Consider the following 19,530-nt stretch of genomic DNA (forward strand, 5'->3'; position numbering starts at 1 on the left):
TATATTCTGACCTTTGCTACTTGTTGGAACAGTAATACTTTATTCCCCAGCCTCCTGTCCAAAACATATCTTCTTGTTGAAATCTCATAATTTTAACATATTCTCATGTCTATATAGGATGAGTATTTTTCAACCCACAAAGACTTGATTACCTTTTTTTTTTGGTTAACATGTTTCCTCAGTTCATCTGTCTACAATTTCATTTTACTGAAATCTGTAAAAACTTGGGATGAATTTCCCATGGTGGTTTGAAACCTCTTCTAGTAAATTTCCAAATTCATCACTGACCTGCATTGTTTCCCCTTCTAACAGAAGAAAATTGAGCTGTTTTCTGTTACTAGGTAACACAGGATCTTCTTTGCTTTGGTTTCCAATAACATGATACACATTTCCTTCTGTGCCCTCAACAGCAGTAATTTCACATGCATCACTACCAAAAGTCTGCTTATGTTGATTTAATTACTTCCTAAAATGTTAGAAGTTTCTTATTTTGCGTGTTTTCACTGTGGTTCTCTCATCCTTTTTATTTTAGTTTTGTTAACTCTGGCAGTACCTTCTATGTATATTAAAAGTCATCTAAAACACTTTGGGAATTCTCTAAGAGGATAAATGGTTTTTCTCCTATACTGGTCATTCTGCTAGCTTTGATCCCTGATCTATTCTCAAAGCACGCTTTACACTTCTAGATATCTGTCATATGATGCAACACCCATGTTCCAGATAACAACATTGACACTTTCATTAAATAACTACTATTCTCTACTATTGAGATGGGCACTTTAAATACCTCATATACCGGGCTGGAGAGATGGCTTGGCTATTAGATGCTAGGCTCAAAACCAAAAATGCCTCATCAATCTTAACAACTTCAAATGGAAACAGCAATCTAGATATTTTATAAATGTGAAAAATGATTTAAGACTTTGGAGACAGACAGATGTAGAGTCAGATTCTGATTTTATCAGTCCTTAGCTTTATATTTTTGGAAAAATTATGCAATATTTTAAAAATATTCTGAGCTTCAATTGCCTCCAAAATAAAATGGTATAAATAAAAGCTCTATGTATTTTGTTTCATTTTCTCTTATTTGTTCTTTTCTTTTGAAAACAAACTATATGTACATTTTTATATAAAATATGTATGGTATTATACAATAAATCTGTATATTTACCTTAATAATCCAATAAAATTATTACTCTACAGTTTCAATATTTTACTACTACAACATATGAAAGCAAATTATATGGAAGATAATATTGTCAACAAAGAGAAGAAATCTGTGATAGCAAATTCTGATAATGGATTAATTTGTAGACTTTGGGGACAGCTGATACAGACTTTAGAAATATCTGTGAAAATTGCAGTACGTGTGTTACAAGCTGAGAATTGGGGAGTTAGGGCAGGAAGGTCTAGTAGCTGTCGGTTATTCTAAAGTAAGCAATCTAATGAGCTCTATGCAATCATGTGATATACCAAAACTGTATCAGCAATTAAAAAAAGAAAGTGAAAAATTTGTATTTACCTGATAGCTGAGGATGTTGAACACTTCTTAAAGTAGCTATCAGTCATTTGATGTTGGGAGTCCATCTTATACCTGTCAGAATGGCTAAGATAAATAATAAACACAAGTGGCAGATCATACTGGCAAGGCAGTGGAGCAAGTGGAACACTCCTCCATTGTAGGTAGAAGTGCAAACTTTTACAGACACTTTGGAAGTCAATGTGAAGTTTTCTCTGGAAATTTTACCTCAAGACCCAGATATACCATTCCTGGGCATATACCCAAAGGACACTTCACCATGCCACAAGAACAAACGATGAACTGTATTCATATCAGCTTTACTCATAATTTCCAGAAACAACCTAGATGCCCCTCAACCTCTGAATGGATAATGAAAATATGGCACATTTACACACTAGAGTATCACTCAGCTGATAAAACAATGACATCAAGAAAATTGCTGGCAAATGGATGGAACTAGAAAAGATTGTGCTGAATGAGGTAACCTAGACCCAGAAAGAAAACATAGTATGTACTCATGTTTAAGTTGATATTAGCCATAAAGTAAAGGATGACCAGTTACAATTCACAGACCCAAAGAGGCTAATAAATAAGGAGTGATCAAGTAAGGGACACATAAATCACACTTTTAAGGGAAATAGAATAGACAACACCATTGGACATGGGGAGGAGACGGATGAGAAGTGAAGAAGGGAACAGAAATGATGAGGCAGAGGGAGGGTGGAGGGAAAGAGTTCTGAGAGAGACAACTGGAATCATGGACATCTCATGGACTAGCTAGAAACCCAGGGTAATAGAAATTCCCAGAAATGTGTGAAGGTGGCCCTATTGGTACTCCTAGCAATAGGGGACACAGAGCCTGAACTGGCCATCTCCTGTAACAAGGCAAGACTTCCAGTGGAGGGATTGGGACACCAATCCAGCCACAAAACCTTCCACCTACAATTTGTCCTGTCTACAAGATGTGCTGGGGTAAAGTTGGCATAAAAATTGTGGCCAATCGATGACTGGTCCAGCTTGAGACTATGAGAATGAGCTCACTCCTGAGGGTCAGGACCCAGGGGCAAGATAGCTCAGAGACCTATGAGTGAGCAAAACACACACACACACACACACACACACACACACACACACACACACACACACTAATGAAATGCTTCCTAGTGATATTCTGCTGTAATCATAGATTGGCATTTTGCCAAACTGTTATCAGAAAGGCTTCACCCAACAGCTGATGGAAACAGATGTGGAGACTCACAACCAAACATTAGGCTGACCTCAGAGAATCTTGTGGAAGAGGGATCTGAAGAATTATAGGAGCAAGTGGAGTCAAGCTCACCACAACAAAACCCAGAGAAACAAGTAATATGGGCTTATAGGGGCTCACAGAGACTGAACCAACAACCAGAGAGCCTGCATGGGACTAACATAGGCCCTCTGCACATATGTTGACAGTTATGTAACTTGGTCTTCTTGTGGACCTCCTGACAGTGGGAGCAGGGGCTGTTTCTGACTCTGTTTCCTGATTTTGGGACCCTTTCCTCCTACCAGATTGCCTTTTCATCCTTAGTAGCAGAGGCAGTGCCTAGTCTCAATGCACCTTGATATACACTGGCTAGCTAGTATCCAAGGAAGGCTGGCCCTTTTCTAAAGAGAAACATAAAAGGAACAGTGTTTGGTGAGTGGGGAGAGAGAAAAGTTTGGGGGGAGGACTGGTAGAAAAAGAGGGAAGGGAAACTTTGGTAAGGATATAAAAACAAAACAAACAAGTAAATAAGTAAAAATAAAATAGAAAGAACCCAAATGAATAAAGAAGTTTAAAATGTGTTTTTGATGGTGGAAGTGCTTAATGCCTTCTGACCCCATAGATATATCACCTGAAATAATTAGAAAATATATAATAAATTTAGGACCAGAATGATCCCTTTACATCCTACTCCACCACAGAGCCCCAAGCTCAGTCCTCACTCCCTGGAATCCAGCCCACTCTGGAGAGTGGTGAAATAAAATTCGACATTTGGGATGATAATACCCTCCCCCTAGGAACCATAGGATATCTAACAAAACCCCACTGCCAGGCATGAAAAACCTTTTGAGTTGTTGGTCAGGAGAAGCCAAGAAACTCACAAAATATAGGAAATTGCTACTGCCTTGGTTGCCTTCCAGACTTTGAAGGGAAGTCCCTATTGATGAAAACCCCAGACACTTTGGACATAGGACTCAGAGGATTTGAAATGAGACTGATACAAAAGCTTCCTTCCCAAAGACTAGTTTCATAGTACAAGAAGTGATATTCAAGTTTCTAAGGGAAGAAAGCAATCATCAAGTCCTACCCAGCTCCAGTGCCTATAGATCAAAACAATGACTAGAATGGCAATGAAAAGGTACCCTAGTAGTACTTTATCTTGGTAGTAACCAACTGTTCTCTAATTGGTCTAAGGCCCACTCAACAGGATGGAAATCATACCTGTTACCGTATACTGAGCCAAGCACTAGTGCATCATGGATCTCAGTGAGGTCATGGATCTTAGAGGAGAACCTACTATTCACTTTCCTAGACAAGTGCAATTATTAAATTCATTCTAAATACTGATAGCCAAGATAAATATAAATGTAATCATTCACCAAAGGAGATTCATTCTAAACCAGAAAGAGACTATTACAGAAGTTTAAAATTAGTCAAAATACAATAACCAATGTCAACTGGCACATCTATAACACAATTCCTATACTTAAGGAACAGGGAACATTATGTAAGATGCAGTAGAAAGATTGTAAGAGCCAGAGAGCAGGAATTCAGCTGTGAGGTTGTATCATCAGATAAGGCTTTGAAAGCATAAGGCCTCATTCTATTCCCATTACTCTTTTTTTCTGCTTCTCCCTTGTCGGTTCAAGATGTGAGCTCTCAGCTTGGTGCTTCAACCTCCATACCTATTACTTCCCCATCATAGTGAATTCTTACCCCTCTAGAACCTTAAATCTAAATAAAGTCTTTGTTCTATAAATTACCTTGGCCACAGTATTTCATCACGGCAACAGAAAGTAACACATACAGGGAAGTAACTTATGATTATCCTAATCATCTGAAGTGTCTACTGTTTTCCCTTCACTTTGCATATATTCAAGAATGTATTGTTATCCCATCTTGCAGGACATCAACCTGGGGCAAGAGAGTCAGAGATAGGGAATGGGGATAAGAGACACAGAAAGAATGGCCACAAGGCAGGATTCTGATCAAGTGGCAAACTTTGTTTTTTTCTCAGGCTAGCTTATATAGTCGGCAGAGCAGGATATGGGGAGAGGTAGAATAGGTTGTTTGTGAGCCAGGTGTTAGTGTAGGCAGGCTATTAGGAAGCCACAAAGAAGATGTTTGGCAGGAAAGAGTTCATGAGTAAGAGGTCCAGGAAGGGTTGCCTAGGTGATTGAGCCTGTGGGTGGAGGACTGGGTCAAGTTTTTTCTTTTCTTGAGCTGAGGTTCTAAGGAGCTGCTATGTAGAAGTTGACTAAGTGGCCTGCAAAGCATGGCCTAGGATCTCATGCCAAGCCCTGAGATTTGGCTCCTGACATATTGTCTCCATTATCACAAATACTATTCATGATAAGGAATCTCAATGTGATCATGAAGACTCAGGTTACACACACACACACACACACACACACACACACACACACACACACACACACACACACATTCTTTTGTCACTACTGATGCTGAAACATCACTACTTGATGATAGAAAATTGGATTTGGATAAACTGATCACAATTACATTGGGGGAAGCACAAAGACTAAGAAACTATCATTAATGTTTGCATGAAAGTTCAGGATATTTGGAACTCAAACCCACCCAGGAATCAATGAGCAAACCCAGGTCTTTGACCTTCACCAGTGAAGCTACATCTGTATTCAGAAGAATGGCTCACTTTGCAAAACTCTGACTGGTACTCAGGTTTCCATCATTTCCTTTGTTTTCTTGTACAACTGTGTGAAACTACATTTTGGAGTGTGATGGAGGTATCTACCTCTGTGGTAGCACAAAATGAGCAAAGAAGCTTAAACATGAAAGTCTTTAGTTTGAAGGTGGTTCCATAGGGAGAGTGCATAATGACTAGGGAGCCACAGTAGCCAGTGCATGAGTCAGAGAGATCACATTTGATCTGCACAGAGGAATCAGATAGAGGAAATGGGAAGTGGGATAAGACTAAACACCCTCAAAGCACATCCCCTGTGACATAATTCCTACATAGTCCATGTCAAGGTTCTATTATCTCTCCAAACAGAAACTCCACATGGGATTAAGAGTTGAATACATGAGCCTATCCAAGACATTTCTCATTCAAATCACCATAGTAAATCTTACTATAATCAAAACACATCATCCCAGAGCCATTTCTCAACAGCTTCTAATGCCTGACTTAAGAAATCCACCACATTCTATTTCTTCAGCAGATACAAAATTTATCTCAGCAAGGTATTTTGTCTTTTGTCTCTATGCCTATATTTTTTATGTCAGTCACCAAATTATTCGTGGTATATTCACATAGATTTTTACCAAAGATTTCAATTTACTCAGTATTATACTGTAGTGATATAAGCCATGAGAACAAAACTAAACTTGAAGCAATTTTTTTGTTTTGTTTTGTTTAGTAGTAGTTGCTTCTGAAAAAAAGAAGTATGTTTAAATAATTTCAGTCATCAGCTCTAGAAGAGAATCAATGTGTATAAGGTACCCCAGGGTCCATTCTGCCCAAACTCTTTGTGAAGCATCATGTAGGCAGAGTTTTCCTGCCCTAGCATCTGCTTCCCAGATGATCACAGGAGAGTCTTATTATTAATTATAAATTCTCAGTTGATAGCTTAGGCTTGTTAGTAGCTAACTTTTCACATTTTAAATTAACTCATATTTCTTAGCTACCCTCTACCAAGTGGTCCATGCTTGTTACTTCATTTTCTGTATGTCTTGCTTCCTCTGCATGTGCTGGCATCTCCTCTGACTCTGCCCCTCTTTCTTCTCAGTCCTTATTTTGATTGCCCCACCTATACTTCCTGCCTGACTACTGCCAACCAGCTTTTTATGAACAATGAGAGCAAGGCATTTTCATAGTGTACAGGACTATTCCCCAGAAGCATCATTTACTCCCCCTGAAGTCATTTCATCTCAATAAGCATTATGATCAGCCTCACAAACTTTATATTGACTCTCTGAGCCGATATGTGTAATACATTGTTGCGAATATTTCATATTCAGCTGAGGAACACAACATTGCATTTGTGAGAGAAACCTCGCACATTGATAATAGTTTACTTTCACTTATTTTTAACTGCCTCTTGAGGGTTGACTTGCTGCCAATGTATTTAAGCTCAGCAAATGTGCCCATACGACTCTTCCTGGCTTCAGAAACAACTTTTAAGTTCTAGGCACATCTCAAATAAATATTTGCTAAGCAATTCATTGCTTAAAATACCTCAGAAAAGTGATGTTCAAAGTCAGAAAAAAAAATGCCAAGAACAGAATCCTTACTATGCATCATGTGTGTCAGCCTCAGTCATAGGGGCTCATTCATAATAGTTGACTCAATGAATCAATCCAAGTTCTCAATGAGTTTCATCATCTGAAACTTGGGCAAAGTATGAGTTAGGTTTAGTAACTGGAAAGTATATTTGCATTTGATGATAGTTTTCTGTGTAACAGAAGAAAATTGGGAGGAAATGAACTTATATATTGACTTTGAAAGAACATGTCAGTTAATTTAGAAGTCCGAGGCAAACATTTCTTTTTGACTTGTCAGTTTGTCTCCTCAAGAAAGTGTTATAGAAAAATTGCTCATTACAGAAAATGCTAAGTTAAAAAGCCATCCCTAGCCCACATTTTCCTCATTTGAGGACTTGGCCGCCACTGTTATCAGCTCACATTATACCAAGGAACTTCTTTCCATGCTGTTTTCATCAGAGACTTCATTTCCCGGGAAGTCATGGTCAGTCTAATCACCTTGTTTTCACAATGAACTGAAGTTAGGACAACATGAAAACTGCTCCCAGTGGAAGCCAGAGCTCCAGTGCTTTGGAAAAGTCAGAACATTTATTTCTTCATGACAATAGTGGCAGACACAGACACATTTTGCTTCTGTCTTTGAGTTTCTCCGTAGCCTCCTCCTGAATTAATTGTAGCCCTTCCCATATTCAGCTCCTCAGTAAGATGAAAAGATGTATAGTTAGGTCAAAGGCATTCTTTCCTCTCCCTGTAATTCAATCTGTATTTTTTTCAGGGTTTACTTCTTTTGTCTCTATCCCTCAATCCAATGTATAAAATAGCTTAAAATCATTTTTTTAAAAAATATCAAATCAGAGTGTGTGGTTTAAGAACCATAGAGATAAATGTGGAAGTCAGTATACTGGTGACAAAAGAACAATCCAAAATATTTTCAAATATGAGATAAATTTCAGAAATTCTGCTATGGTACTTGGTAATTTATGAGTTTAGCAATGTTTCTCATGATTTTTTCTTAATAAAAAGAGATGTCATTAAATCCCAGTATTCCATGCCTATTGTGTTTGAAAGCAGTTGTTTTCATTCATTTTGCTTAAAGACCTCATGCTGCTTCACATGAAAGACAATCTGAATACAATTTAAAAAATAACACATTCTTTTATTCTCAAATAGAAACTGTCTTAGGTGACAATTCAGTGAGAAAGTGAATTATCTTGACCCAGTGAATGAAATAACCCATTAAAGGTTTAGAAGTTTAATTCATGTAATATTCTTGCTTCCAAATCTCTCTTCATTAGAAAACTTTAATATTAAATGATTACCATAGAACAAACGAGTCAGGTAATGTCTTTATTTTGAAACCTAATAACATGCAGATTTTGTTCCTTCTGTTCAGAAGCAAGCTCTTATGATTGCCTCTAGAAACAAACAAGAAAGAAAGGAAATATTTTGATTAGTTTTTATGAAAATTACACAAATACTTTTGATAGATATTCAAAGAGGACACATAGGTGACACCAACTTTAATTAAGTATTTGAAATTTGTTTTCCTGCCTCTGATTCTAGTAACCATCCAATTTCAAGTTAGAATCATTCATATATGAGGTTGCCATTTCAATGCCTTAGGAAATAATTAGATTGCATTCAAATATGGAGAAGCATTGAGGAGAGGGAGAGAAAGAGAGAGAGAGAGAGAGAGAGAGAGAGAGAGAGAGGAGAAAGGAAGGGAAGGAGAGAAGGAATGAGGGAGGGAGAGATGGAGGGAGGGAGAGAGGGAAGGAGGGAGGGAAGGAAGGAGGGAGGGGTGTCCTTTTCTTTGTGTTCTTTACTTTCTCTGTTTTGGTGCTTCCTGATTTGGCAGCATGAGCATGAAGAAGGCTGAGGACAAAACAGACTATTCTTGTCTGTGAATGTGGGATTTATTTCTGCTTGCTTCCTCTGTAAAAACCAGGCCCCTAACCACATCTTGAAAAGTTCTCTTTTGTGTGGACAACATCTTTCATCTGACAAAATATCAGGCAAAGGCACTGATGGGCCTGTGCTTCCTCTTCTCCAGGCTCCCTGGAATAATATTTGATTGCTTTTCTTGAAGGATTCCTGGGAGATCCTTGTAAAGGACGACATTTCCATAGAAATGGGCACAGGATGCTGTTGGTTAAAAACGTTAGGGATCTACTTTATTTTGATGTTTGATAAACTCATTTTCTTGATCTGAGTGCCCTGAATGAGCACAACTCCTTGCACGATTTATATGAATGGATACAAAACTCTGCCAACAGGTACTCCTGAGAGAGTGGAAGTCAGCTAGCTACCCCCACACAGGACTTTCACTGCAGGCTGGTCCCCTTCTTCAGGAGCATCCAAACTAGGAGTCTATTACTTTGCATCTGTGCTTTTGCTTGTATCGTTTTTCTTATTTGTATTTCCTACCCCTTTATTCTTCCAGTAATCAAAGCAGTCTCTCTATAATCCAAATAAAGTCCAAATTTTTGCAGAAACTTTCCTTTTCAAGGCACATCATTGATGGGGAATGTCATTCTGTATATGTGTTTCTCTTATTAGTTGATAAATAAAACAATGATTGTCCAGTAGACAAGCAGGGAGTGTAGGAAGGGCTACCAGATGAGAATTTTGGGGAGAGGAGGTGAAGAGGAACCACCAGGTAGAAGCCCTGTATCTGCTGAAGGAGTAAGAGGTCCAGACATTCTCTGGTAAGATAAAACCATGTAGAAATACATAGATTAGTAGTTATGGGTTAATAATTAAGACAGACATAGCCAGTAAGAAGCCTAAGCCAGCAACCCAACAGTTTATAATTAATATAAGTCTCAGTGTGTTTATTTGGGTCTGAAGGGTAGTGGGTTCAGGCTGAACAGAAACTCCATCTACACATTATGGAACTTTAGTGTTATAGGTACCATATAGAGGTCCCTGGGGCACCTACTTGGCTTCCCGGGTTCTTACGCACTGGGCAAAAGAATTGGACCTGGCATATATGGATGGTGGTGAAAGTAAAAACAGTTTATTACAGGAGAAAAGCACTCCCAAGAATGGAAGTGGACTAGAGAGAACTGAGAAAAGTTAGAAGTTCAAATGACATTGGGCCAGGAGACTAAGAGTTTTTTGGTCATTTAAATGGCACTCACCTTTATGCTTTGCTTGCTTTTCCAGAACATACTCTGTCCATTAAATGTCACTCTGAGGGGAGGAGTTCCCAATCTTTGTGCCAATTGGCTTCCTTCATATATTAACCTTGACCATCCCTCCTCTCTTAACCTCTTCTTTGTCACATTAGGGCACAGGTCAAGGGCATTAACATGGTTGTGTGTGTGTGTGTGTGTGTGTGTGTGTGTGTGTGTGCGTGTATGTGTGCGTGTATGTGTGTATGGTGTGTAGTATACCACTTTTCATTGTGCTTTCCATGGTATTTCCTTAAAGTGTTTAAGAAAAAATAATTATATTTCAAGTATTAGCATTCAAGGGTTAATTATATTTCAATTCATTACCAATTGCTAAATATTGTCTACCTGAGAGTAGCAGCAAATGCTGACATAAACATTAAAAAGGAAATGACACAAACCACCCAATTAAACTTTCTTACTTGACATTGCATAACACTGAAAATAAATTGGCTCATTCATAGACAAACCACAAGATGTCAAAATAATAAGGAATATGGGCTTCCACCAATAACAGCTCTTATTCCTTAAAGACAAAGAATATTTTCCTATAGTTGGACACAGAGCTGTAATTAGTCTTAGCTAACTAAATGTTAACAATAGTGCTCTGTCCAGTTTTTGAGACTTGTATTCAAGAAAAGAAGAAATGTTGTTGTCGTTCATGTGTTCTCTTTGTATTGATCATAAGCAAATGTTCTGTACTTAAAAGCACCTGGGGACCTAAATCACATAGTTTATCATCAAACTACAGACAGTGAAATGAAAGATATATTCTAAATATGAAGTATTAATGAAATTTTTTCTGTTTTGAAAAATGACTAGTGTTGAATAGTATCATGGTAGTACTTGGTATTCAGACATGAGTAACTGTTGAGTTTGAATATTGAGCACCATGTGAAAGCCAGGTGAAACAACAAGTGTCTGTAACCTCACTGGTAGACAGGCAGAGACTCATTGGACATTCAGACTAGCCAAGTTCAGTAAGAGATCTTGCCTCAAAAAAATAATGTAAAGAATGATAGAAGACATTGACCTTGGCCTCTAGCTTAAAATGTACATGCACACACATACACAAATAATTAAAATAAATTATAAATAATTCCCAGTGGTTTAAATTTGTATCATTTACAGTTGAATATTGTCCTTATGTCTCCATCTGAAACAGGAATGTCCACACTTTGCATTTACCTTGGATCATTCTGGATTATAATAGTGTCTCTTGCAAATTCTCTGTAGGTCCAGATGCTATGTGATAGGGTAAAACTGCACAGTCCTCTGGATTCTAAAAGCTGCTGGCTATGGAGATGAGTTTTCCCAGGAGGTAAATGAAAACCAAACAAAAACCAAGTCACTCTGAATCAAACAAGGCTGAAAACAACCACTGTGTGTGTGTGTGTGTGTCTGTCTGTCTGTCTGTCTGTCTGTCTGTCTGTCTGTCTGCTTGTGTGTCTGTATGTCTGTCCTAGGAAGGAGCAACTATCTATTTACCTATCTCTTATCACTGTTTCTTAGTTGTTTACACTGGATAAGAATTTTTGAACAACTGAAAAGTTGATATTGTTCTTAGAAACCAAGATGCTAATAATTGTGATGGATTTGTGAAAGAGGTGTTCTTGGAGGTATTAATGCCTCGTTTTGAGCCTCTCAAGGAGGGTGCTGAGAACTGAACTCAGGTCGTCTGCAAGATCAGCAAATGTTCCTAAGTGCTGAGCCATCTCTTCAGCCCCACCAGAAACCTGAGGATTAAACAAGTTGAGCAATTTCCCCTAGTTATGTAACACTGGACCAAGTGGCAAAACTAAGCTCAGATCCAAATATGTTCTACTTCCTCTCTCAAGTGCTGAAAATACTTACTCTAGTTCTGATATCTGTAGACGATGAAAATGAAGCCTGGGTATTGCCCAAACAGACATGCTGAAAAGCTTGCCCCAACAATGGGATCCTGGCCTTCTGGGGCACTTCAGTTGTAAAATTGCTTCTTTGAAGTGATGAGTATCATTTTCCTATTGAGTTTTAGGGGGAAGGTAGAAGAAAAGCCTGCCTCACCTAAAGCAGTGAAATCACTTTCTGAATAAATTCTATTTCTGAACTCTTTCCTTCCAAAGATTTCTACATCTTATTCCACTTTCCCAAGGAAAGGTAGAAATTTAACACCTTTCCATGGTGAATTCATCAGGCAAGTGATATCAAGTGTATGCATGGAGCAGAATGTGTTTGTTGAGCATATTCTGCAGTCTCTATGAAGCCATAGCAATGTGGCTAGTAAGCATATTTTTAGGTGTGAATCAGGTTGTCCAGTGAAAGATTACTAAATGGAAATATGGAGTGGTGAAGACAAAACGTGAAGCTATTGCTTCCTTTCTGGCACATGTGGTGTGTGGTTTGACAGTGTTAAGCTGTAGATGACTTGAAATGCTGATTCACTCAGCCTTTAGGAGGGAACTTAAGTATACATGGACCACCATAGTCCAAATTGTTGACTTCATTGTACAAGTTATCCCATGATTAGAACAATATGCTAGCTACCCTGGGACATCATGAGAAGCTGTCCTGGGATACCTTCAGATTTGAGGAACTAACAAGTAGACCAATTGAGAAATTTGTGAGGTAAAGAGCGAGAGTTGTAGAGTATGAGTCTTGTTTTACAGTCTTTTCTGTGTGTGTAAAGCTTAGTCTGAGAATATAAATGGGATGACCAAGTAATTTCAGAATGAAAGAGGGTGTGGATAAAGATGAGAAGTGGAACTCTGGACTATGTTTGCATACTCTATGTGTAACATCTCTCTCCCCTTTGCTGTCGTGTCCCATGCAGTATAGTCAGAGGAGACAGAGGTCCTAGCAAGTGTTTCATACTTTGAAAATTATTTTAACGGGATTTATCACTCAGATTTCATACATGCATATGTCCTTCTACTAACAAACCAAGAGATGCATGTTTTCCTGGGCCTTGAGGGTTCTAGTGAAGTATTCAGCTTCAGTGTTGCCACATTTGTTGGGAGATTTTTGAACGATAGGATGGTACTTGGAACAATCAATCTAGTCAAGAAAATAAACAAGATCTGATAAGTGAGCAGATGGCATAAGGCTTTTCAAATCACTCCTTCGTGGCTTGGGTGAACAAAAAATACCCTGAAGGCACAGACATGCACAGTAAAAAGATCTTTAGAATGTTTCCCTTATGGCTTTTTACTCCAGGTGATCCAAAGTAAAGGAGGCAGAATCTAGCTTCATGAAAAGTTGAATGAAGCAGCTTAATCTGCTTGACTAGCAAATATATTTGAAAAACATCAGAAGCAACCCTGCCTAAAGATAAACAAGAGAAGAAGAAACACAAGGTAGAAGGTATGCCCTTCATGGGGAAGCACACACATGCTTCATTGCTCAGCCTTAGGTTTCCAGCCCCTGTGACTGCTTACGGGCATTGGGTTACTGACTAAGACAGCCCTCTAAGTCCTTTGAAATGTGATATCTTTCACCCTCTGGTGGTTATTGCATTAAAAATTAAGTAAAGAAAACTGGATGAGGAAATCACAGCATAAAAAAACACACAAATAGCTGGTTCCAAAGTGCCACTTCAGAGCAAGGTTCAAATTGGTGTAACCTTTAATTAAAAGCTACAGTTCTTGAACAAGAAAGGGAAGCATTTGTTCACTTTGCAGACTTCTGGGAAGTCTACAGTCTGCAGGTTTTCTCCATCACTTTCCAGGAACTTGCCCACTGTTTTCATAAACATGATATTCAGATTCCAGAGATTCTGGCTTGAGTGGAGAGGTCTCTGGAGCCTTACATTTATTTCAGTGTTTTGTTTGAAAGGCTTGCTGTGACTTGAAGGGAGAATTTCTCAAGGAAACTTTGAACTACACAATGATTTTAAGAGGATGATTCTACAGTAATACATTGAGTGAGATCTGGCCAGGGTTTAAACAACTTGTCTGCTTCTCTTTTTGTTGTGTCTGGGAGACAGAAAAGGAGACTAGCCATTATCATGTGAAGCTATCATTAAATTATTTCAAGTGCCAGTTTGTGAATGACACCCACTTACAAAGGAGACTATTGAAACAAAGAGACAACTCATTGAAGGCTAGACAATTTTTATGTTGCACACAACCTCTGCTTCAATTGTATATGAAAATATGGTGTATTTTATAGGATAGATCTTAGTTTTCTTTCTATTGCTAGAAGATAGATATTGACCAACATCAACTATGGGGAAATGGGGCTTACTGCACCTTACAGTTTACAGACCATCATGAAGGGACACTAGGGAAAGGACTCAAGGAAAAACCCTAAAATAAGAACCTGGAGGTGGAGACTGATACAGAGGCTGTGGGTGAGTGCTTCTTATTGTCTTGTTCCACATGGCTTGATCAGCCTGGTTTTCTTATACCTCCCAGGACCACCTGTGCAGAAGTGATAGCACACACAGTGAGCTAGTTCTTCCCATATCATTTATTGATCAAGAAAACTCCCTACAGACTTTCCTGAAGGAAATCTGACAGAGCTATTGTCCCTTTTGATGTTCAATTTCTTGGATAATCCCATCTTGTGTCATGTTAACAAAAAGATGAACAAGACATGTGACCTCTTGTCAGCCTGACAGACTAATACATTACTATTAAGCCATATACTTTCATTTTTGTTTATCCTCATGATCACTCACAGTATCACAATCACAATACAAAACATAGTATAATTTCAAAAGCCCCACAGCCCTTAAAAGTTCACTTTGAAAGTGAAAAAGCTTTATGTATTATTTATTTTTACAGAGTCTCTTAACTGTCAGTACCTATAAAATAAAAAAATGAAACAAACAAAATAACAACTCATGTGCTTCTTATTTCAAAAAGGAAGAACCAGGGCACGGTTACATTCAGATTAAAACAAAACCAAAATTCAACAATGTGAACCAAATCCTGGGGCTCAATGCCCTACATCTGGTATTCACTCAGGATCTTCTTGGCTCCAAAGGGCTTGGTCAGTTCCACTTCTCAAGATCCACCACTCAGAACAAACACAGCTTGTCTCAGAGATTCAGGCTATCTCCATTCCATAGCTGCACCTATCCTTGGCAGTCATACCATAATTGGCCATTTCCAATATGCTGGAGTATCTACAAATTTCACCTATGCCAATAACCTCCTAGCCTCTCTTCAGAGACACCAAACCTGGCACATGGTGCCAAGTTTGGCCTCTCTCTCTCTCTCTGTGACCCTTCCCATTGCAACTGTGGCTTCACCAATAGCCTCACATGATGCCAAGCCTCCATGAACCCTTCAATCCCTCAAAGCCAGTACCACCTGGGAAACTCTTTCACATTGCTGAGTAGATGGAAGTAATGTAAATAGAGCGCTCATATATGAATATTCTCAAAACATAAATAAGCAAATGAAAACAGTCATTATGAAGTAGCCTCAATCCCTGGTATTCCAATAAAGATTTTCCTGGGCAATTTTTTTTTTAATACAAAGAAAGAGAAATAAATGAAGAGAAGAGGTTTAAGTGAAAAGGAAGAGAGAAAATGGGGAAAACTTAAGAGAAATGAACAGAAAGAGGAAAGGAGACACTAAAATCTTACATGGAGTTTTGTTAAAAATAAATATTTGTGTCGCTTTTTCACATTTAACCAAAACAGGCCCTGACAGATATTCAATTCACAATAGATAATTTCTAATTGAACTCTTAGCTTGTAGTTCAGGAAATAAATGTCTCAAAGAAATAAGAATAAAATGGCTCATCAGGCTTGAGTACAGGTGTTAGCATTTTAAACATCAAAACTGGATTGAAAAAGTTTGTACGAATGCTATGCCTTATTTCATTTTCCTAAGTAATCAAAAATACCCCCTCTTCCTTCCTCCTCATTTTCTTCCTCCTGAAATTTCATTTTATGGAAAATTGCAAACAAACTACTCATAATTCTTTTCTATATCACCCCCATTACATGTTATATGAAATATTAAACCATGTTAGCTATTGCTTTGTTGTTTTGCTAAGATTTGTACTGGCATCTACTTCAACATCATTTTTATTATTCATGAGTACTGATGCATACCCAAGCTAATTTATTATAATTAGTTTATTTCATGTGAATGAGTAGTGTGTGTGTGTGTGTGTGTGTGTGTGTGTGTGTGTGTGTGTACCATTTGTATGTCTGGTGCCTAGTGAGACAAGAATTGGGCATCAGATTTCTGGAACTGGAGTGATCCACGGCGATGAGCTTCCACGTGATGAGCAGAAATATGTGCTCATAATTACTGAGCTGTCTCTCCAGCCCCTAATTTATTATATTTTAATCAAATTAAAAGGCTTACCTGTAGCTAGTAATGGTGCTCTCTATCATTTATGTTAAGCAGAATTATGCATTTGCCTAAGTCCAAATTTAGTATGTTGGATTCAGAAGACTTGTAAACTTTGAATACCATGAAACCAAGATTGATTTGTATTCTAAAGAACTAAAATCAATAATTGCAAACCTTGGTTCTAAAACAAATTCATCCCAGTTTGGTCAAGCTGCCTATCATGAGGTTCTGTTGCTTTGATTTCTAATATGATGGATTATATTTTTCTAGAATTTCATATCACTAGATATAAACATTATTTTACATTTTATATGTTTCCTTCCCTTAACGAGTTCTTTTTGACTTTTATCTTTTTATTTTGGTTAATATCATGACTCATTTTTCTCACTAGCCTATTAAAAGACATTTAGATTATTTGTGATTCTTGGCTATTATGAATGAAGATGCTGTGAGTATTTTCATTCATGTCTTTTGGGAACACATATTTTCTTTTTTGGATAGATGCCTGAGAATGGAAATGCTGCACCTAGGAGAAAGTTCATTTGTAAAGTAAAATTTTGCATGTTAAAGAAAACACGGTTGGGAAGAGTGAAAAACCTTTTTGAATTCTGAAATGTATTTACTTATGAGTGTACCTTCTACCATAACATGTTTTGGAGACTCTCCATCCTTCCTTTTTATGATCTCTTTTTCTAATTAAAAACAAAACAAACAAACAAACATAAAGCCTCTGCTTGAACCCTATCTCGTGGCATCTTTCTCTCCTGTGCTACTTTTCTTAAATTACAACATAGTTCCCTAAGGTTTGTTTACAATGTTTGGGCATCCATCTTCAGTTTACAGGGCTAGAATACCTGACAAACTTTTCTGTGAAGCAGGAATTTTGAAGGCTTTGTCTTGCTAAAGTTCAGCAGTCACCTTCTTTTTGTGTCCTGCTTGTCCAATTTGGACAGCATACTGTCAGCAGTAGAGGCAAGGGACATTTCTTGACCAGTGGTTAACTTTGGTGTAATAATAAACAAACTCCATATGGAGGTTCTTTGATGCCCATCATCTTCTCTAAAGTAAGTTGGTGCTGTCAGGAGCAGATGAATCTCACTGTCATAAAAAGTCTTATGTTATTAAATCGTCTTAAATGCCATATCAGGTAGATCTCTGAAGTCTTTGAAGACTATCTATCTAAAATGTATCTATGTTTGACCTTGAAAACATACTTAACATGACTACAAGTTTGGTTGTTATAGATGACTAAATACTAATTGTATTTCTTAATTATCCTAAATAGTTTGTAATAATTGTTTTCAAGTACTAGGACTTTACATTTTTAATTGAACTGCGTGAATACAATACCTTAAATAAGAGCAGAAACATATGTACAATATACTCTAATAACAATAACCTCAAATTTGCATCAAAATACAAAAATCTTAAACAAGAATAGAAACATATATACAGTATAACCAGAATAACCATAAATTGTATCAATATACAAAGATCCCTATCAATGTAAAGTATTTGAGATTAATAGTTGCTTTTTAGTTTAAACGTAGCTTCAATAATCTACTCTTTTATCCTATTATTTTTATATCCCCCTTTTTATCTTTTCAGAAAGAGATCCCTGAATCTAACCTCCTTTGATTAGTTTCCTCCTTGACTATAACTGCTTGCAAACAACCCCCCTAAACAATGATAAATACCCATAACCTACCAAATAACCAAAAACAGATCTTGGATTTTCCAAAGCCAGCTTTAATTTTTAATTGAATTGGTACTACGAAAAGATTATTTTCCCTTATACGTCTATAGAGAACTACATAAACAGATATTTGTGAAGATTTATGAATTTTTAACCTGTTGGCAGTTTACTCTATTTATTGGGACATTTTCTCTTGGTTCATCTTTATTCTTCTGGTGTTTCATGTCCATTACTTTTCTCAGTTTTCTTAGGCCGATGTTTGGATATATGGGCCAAACTTCCATGTTGGATGCCAAATGTAGCCAGATAGCCCATTTCTATTAATCTGTGCATTGCCATGTGGCTCTTTACCTCTCTTCCATTCTGTGTGTTCAACTCCTTCAGTGTCTCGCTAGCTTCTCCCTTGTGCCTAGATTCATCAATTCTTCTTTCCCCAGAAGTCCCACCTATTCTCTTCTGCCTAGCTATTGATCATCTAGGAAAAAAACATATATGGTGTAGATTATTGTGTGCTGCCTGCGCTCAAAGATGATGCGTAGTCCGTAAGGCTAAGATTTCTTTATTCAGATAAACACCAGCCCAAACACAAGCCAGAGCTTGCCAGGGGCAGCAAGGCAGCCAGGCCAGAGAGAAGGGCTATTCACGTGTTCATGTCCCTTAAGAATTGTTCCTGCATCATCTTAGACCTCCCCTGACCACGCCCTCACGGGCCAGTCCTGGCACACCTGTTGGGGCTAGTAGGAGGCAGGGCTACAGTGTCTCCCTACATTAGGGTTTGCAAATTACCCCAATACTTTTAGCCAGCTCTGCTTGGGGGAAGGAGATATAGAATGCCATTTGAAACATTCAGTAACTTCATTTTACAGTGAATTAGAAAATCAGCTACACAAGAGAACAGTTATTTTTTTTCCTTCCTTCAGATGTGGTTTGTGTTGTGCGCTGACAAAGCCAGGCCAGCCATCAGTAGATTGTGTGAATGGTGACTTTCCTAATTAAAAACATGTTAAAAACCTAAAATAAATCTTCCTCATACTCTGCAGTCCCTAACATACATAATGACTTTGATCTATAAATGAAACAATAGTTCATTTGGCACAGATAATAAGTCATCTTTGAGACATCCCAGCTACCTTCTCCATCAATGGTGATGTATCAATCCTGTCTCTGGAATTTCACAGGCTTCAGTCTTTGCTCCGTGCCCTTTCAGCAGCCTCTGTCAATCCTCCATGCAGCTGGCTTCTGGCCATGCCTTCCAGCACTCTTAAAACAAACTATAATTGGCATTTGCTTGGCTTGGAGTCAGCTGATTTTATTGCTATCTTCCCCAGTTGCCTTAACCATCGGATGTC

This window comes from Cricetulus griseus, chromosome 7 (assembly GCF_003668045.3).
Source record: "Cricetulus griseus strain 17A/GY chromosome 7, alternate assembly CriGri-PICRH-1.0, whole genome shotgun sequence".
Classification (NCBI taxonomy): Eukaryota; Metazoa; Chordata; class Mammalia; order Rodentia; family Cricetidae; genus Cricetulus; species Cricetulus griseus.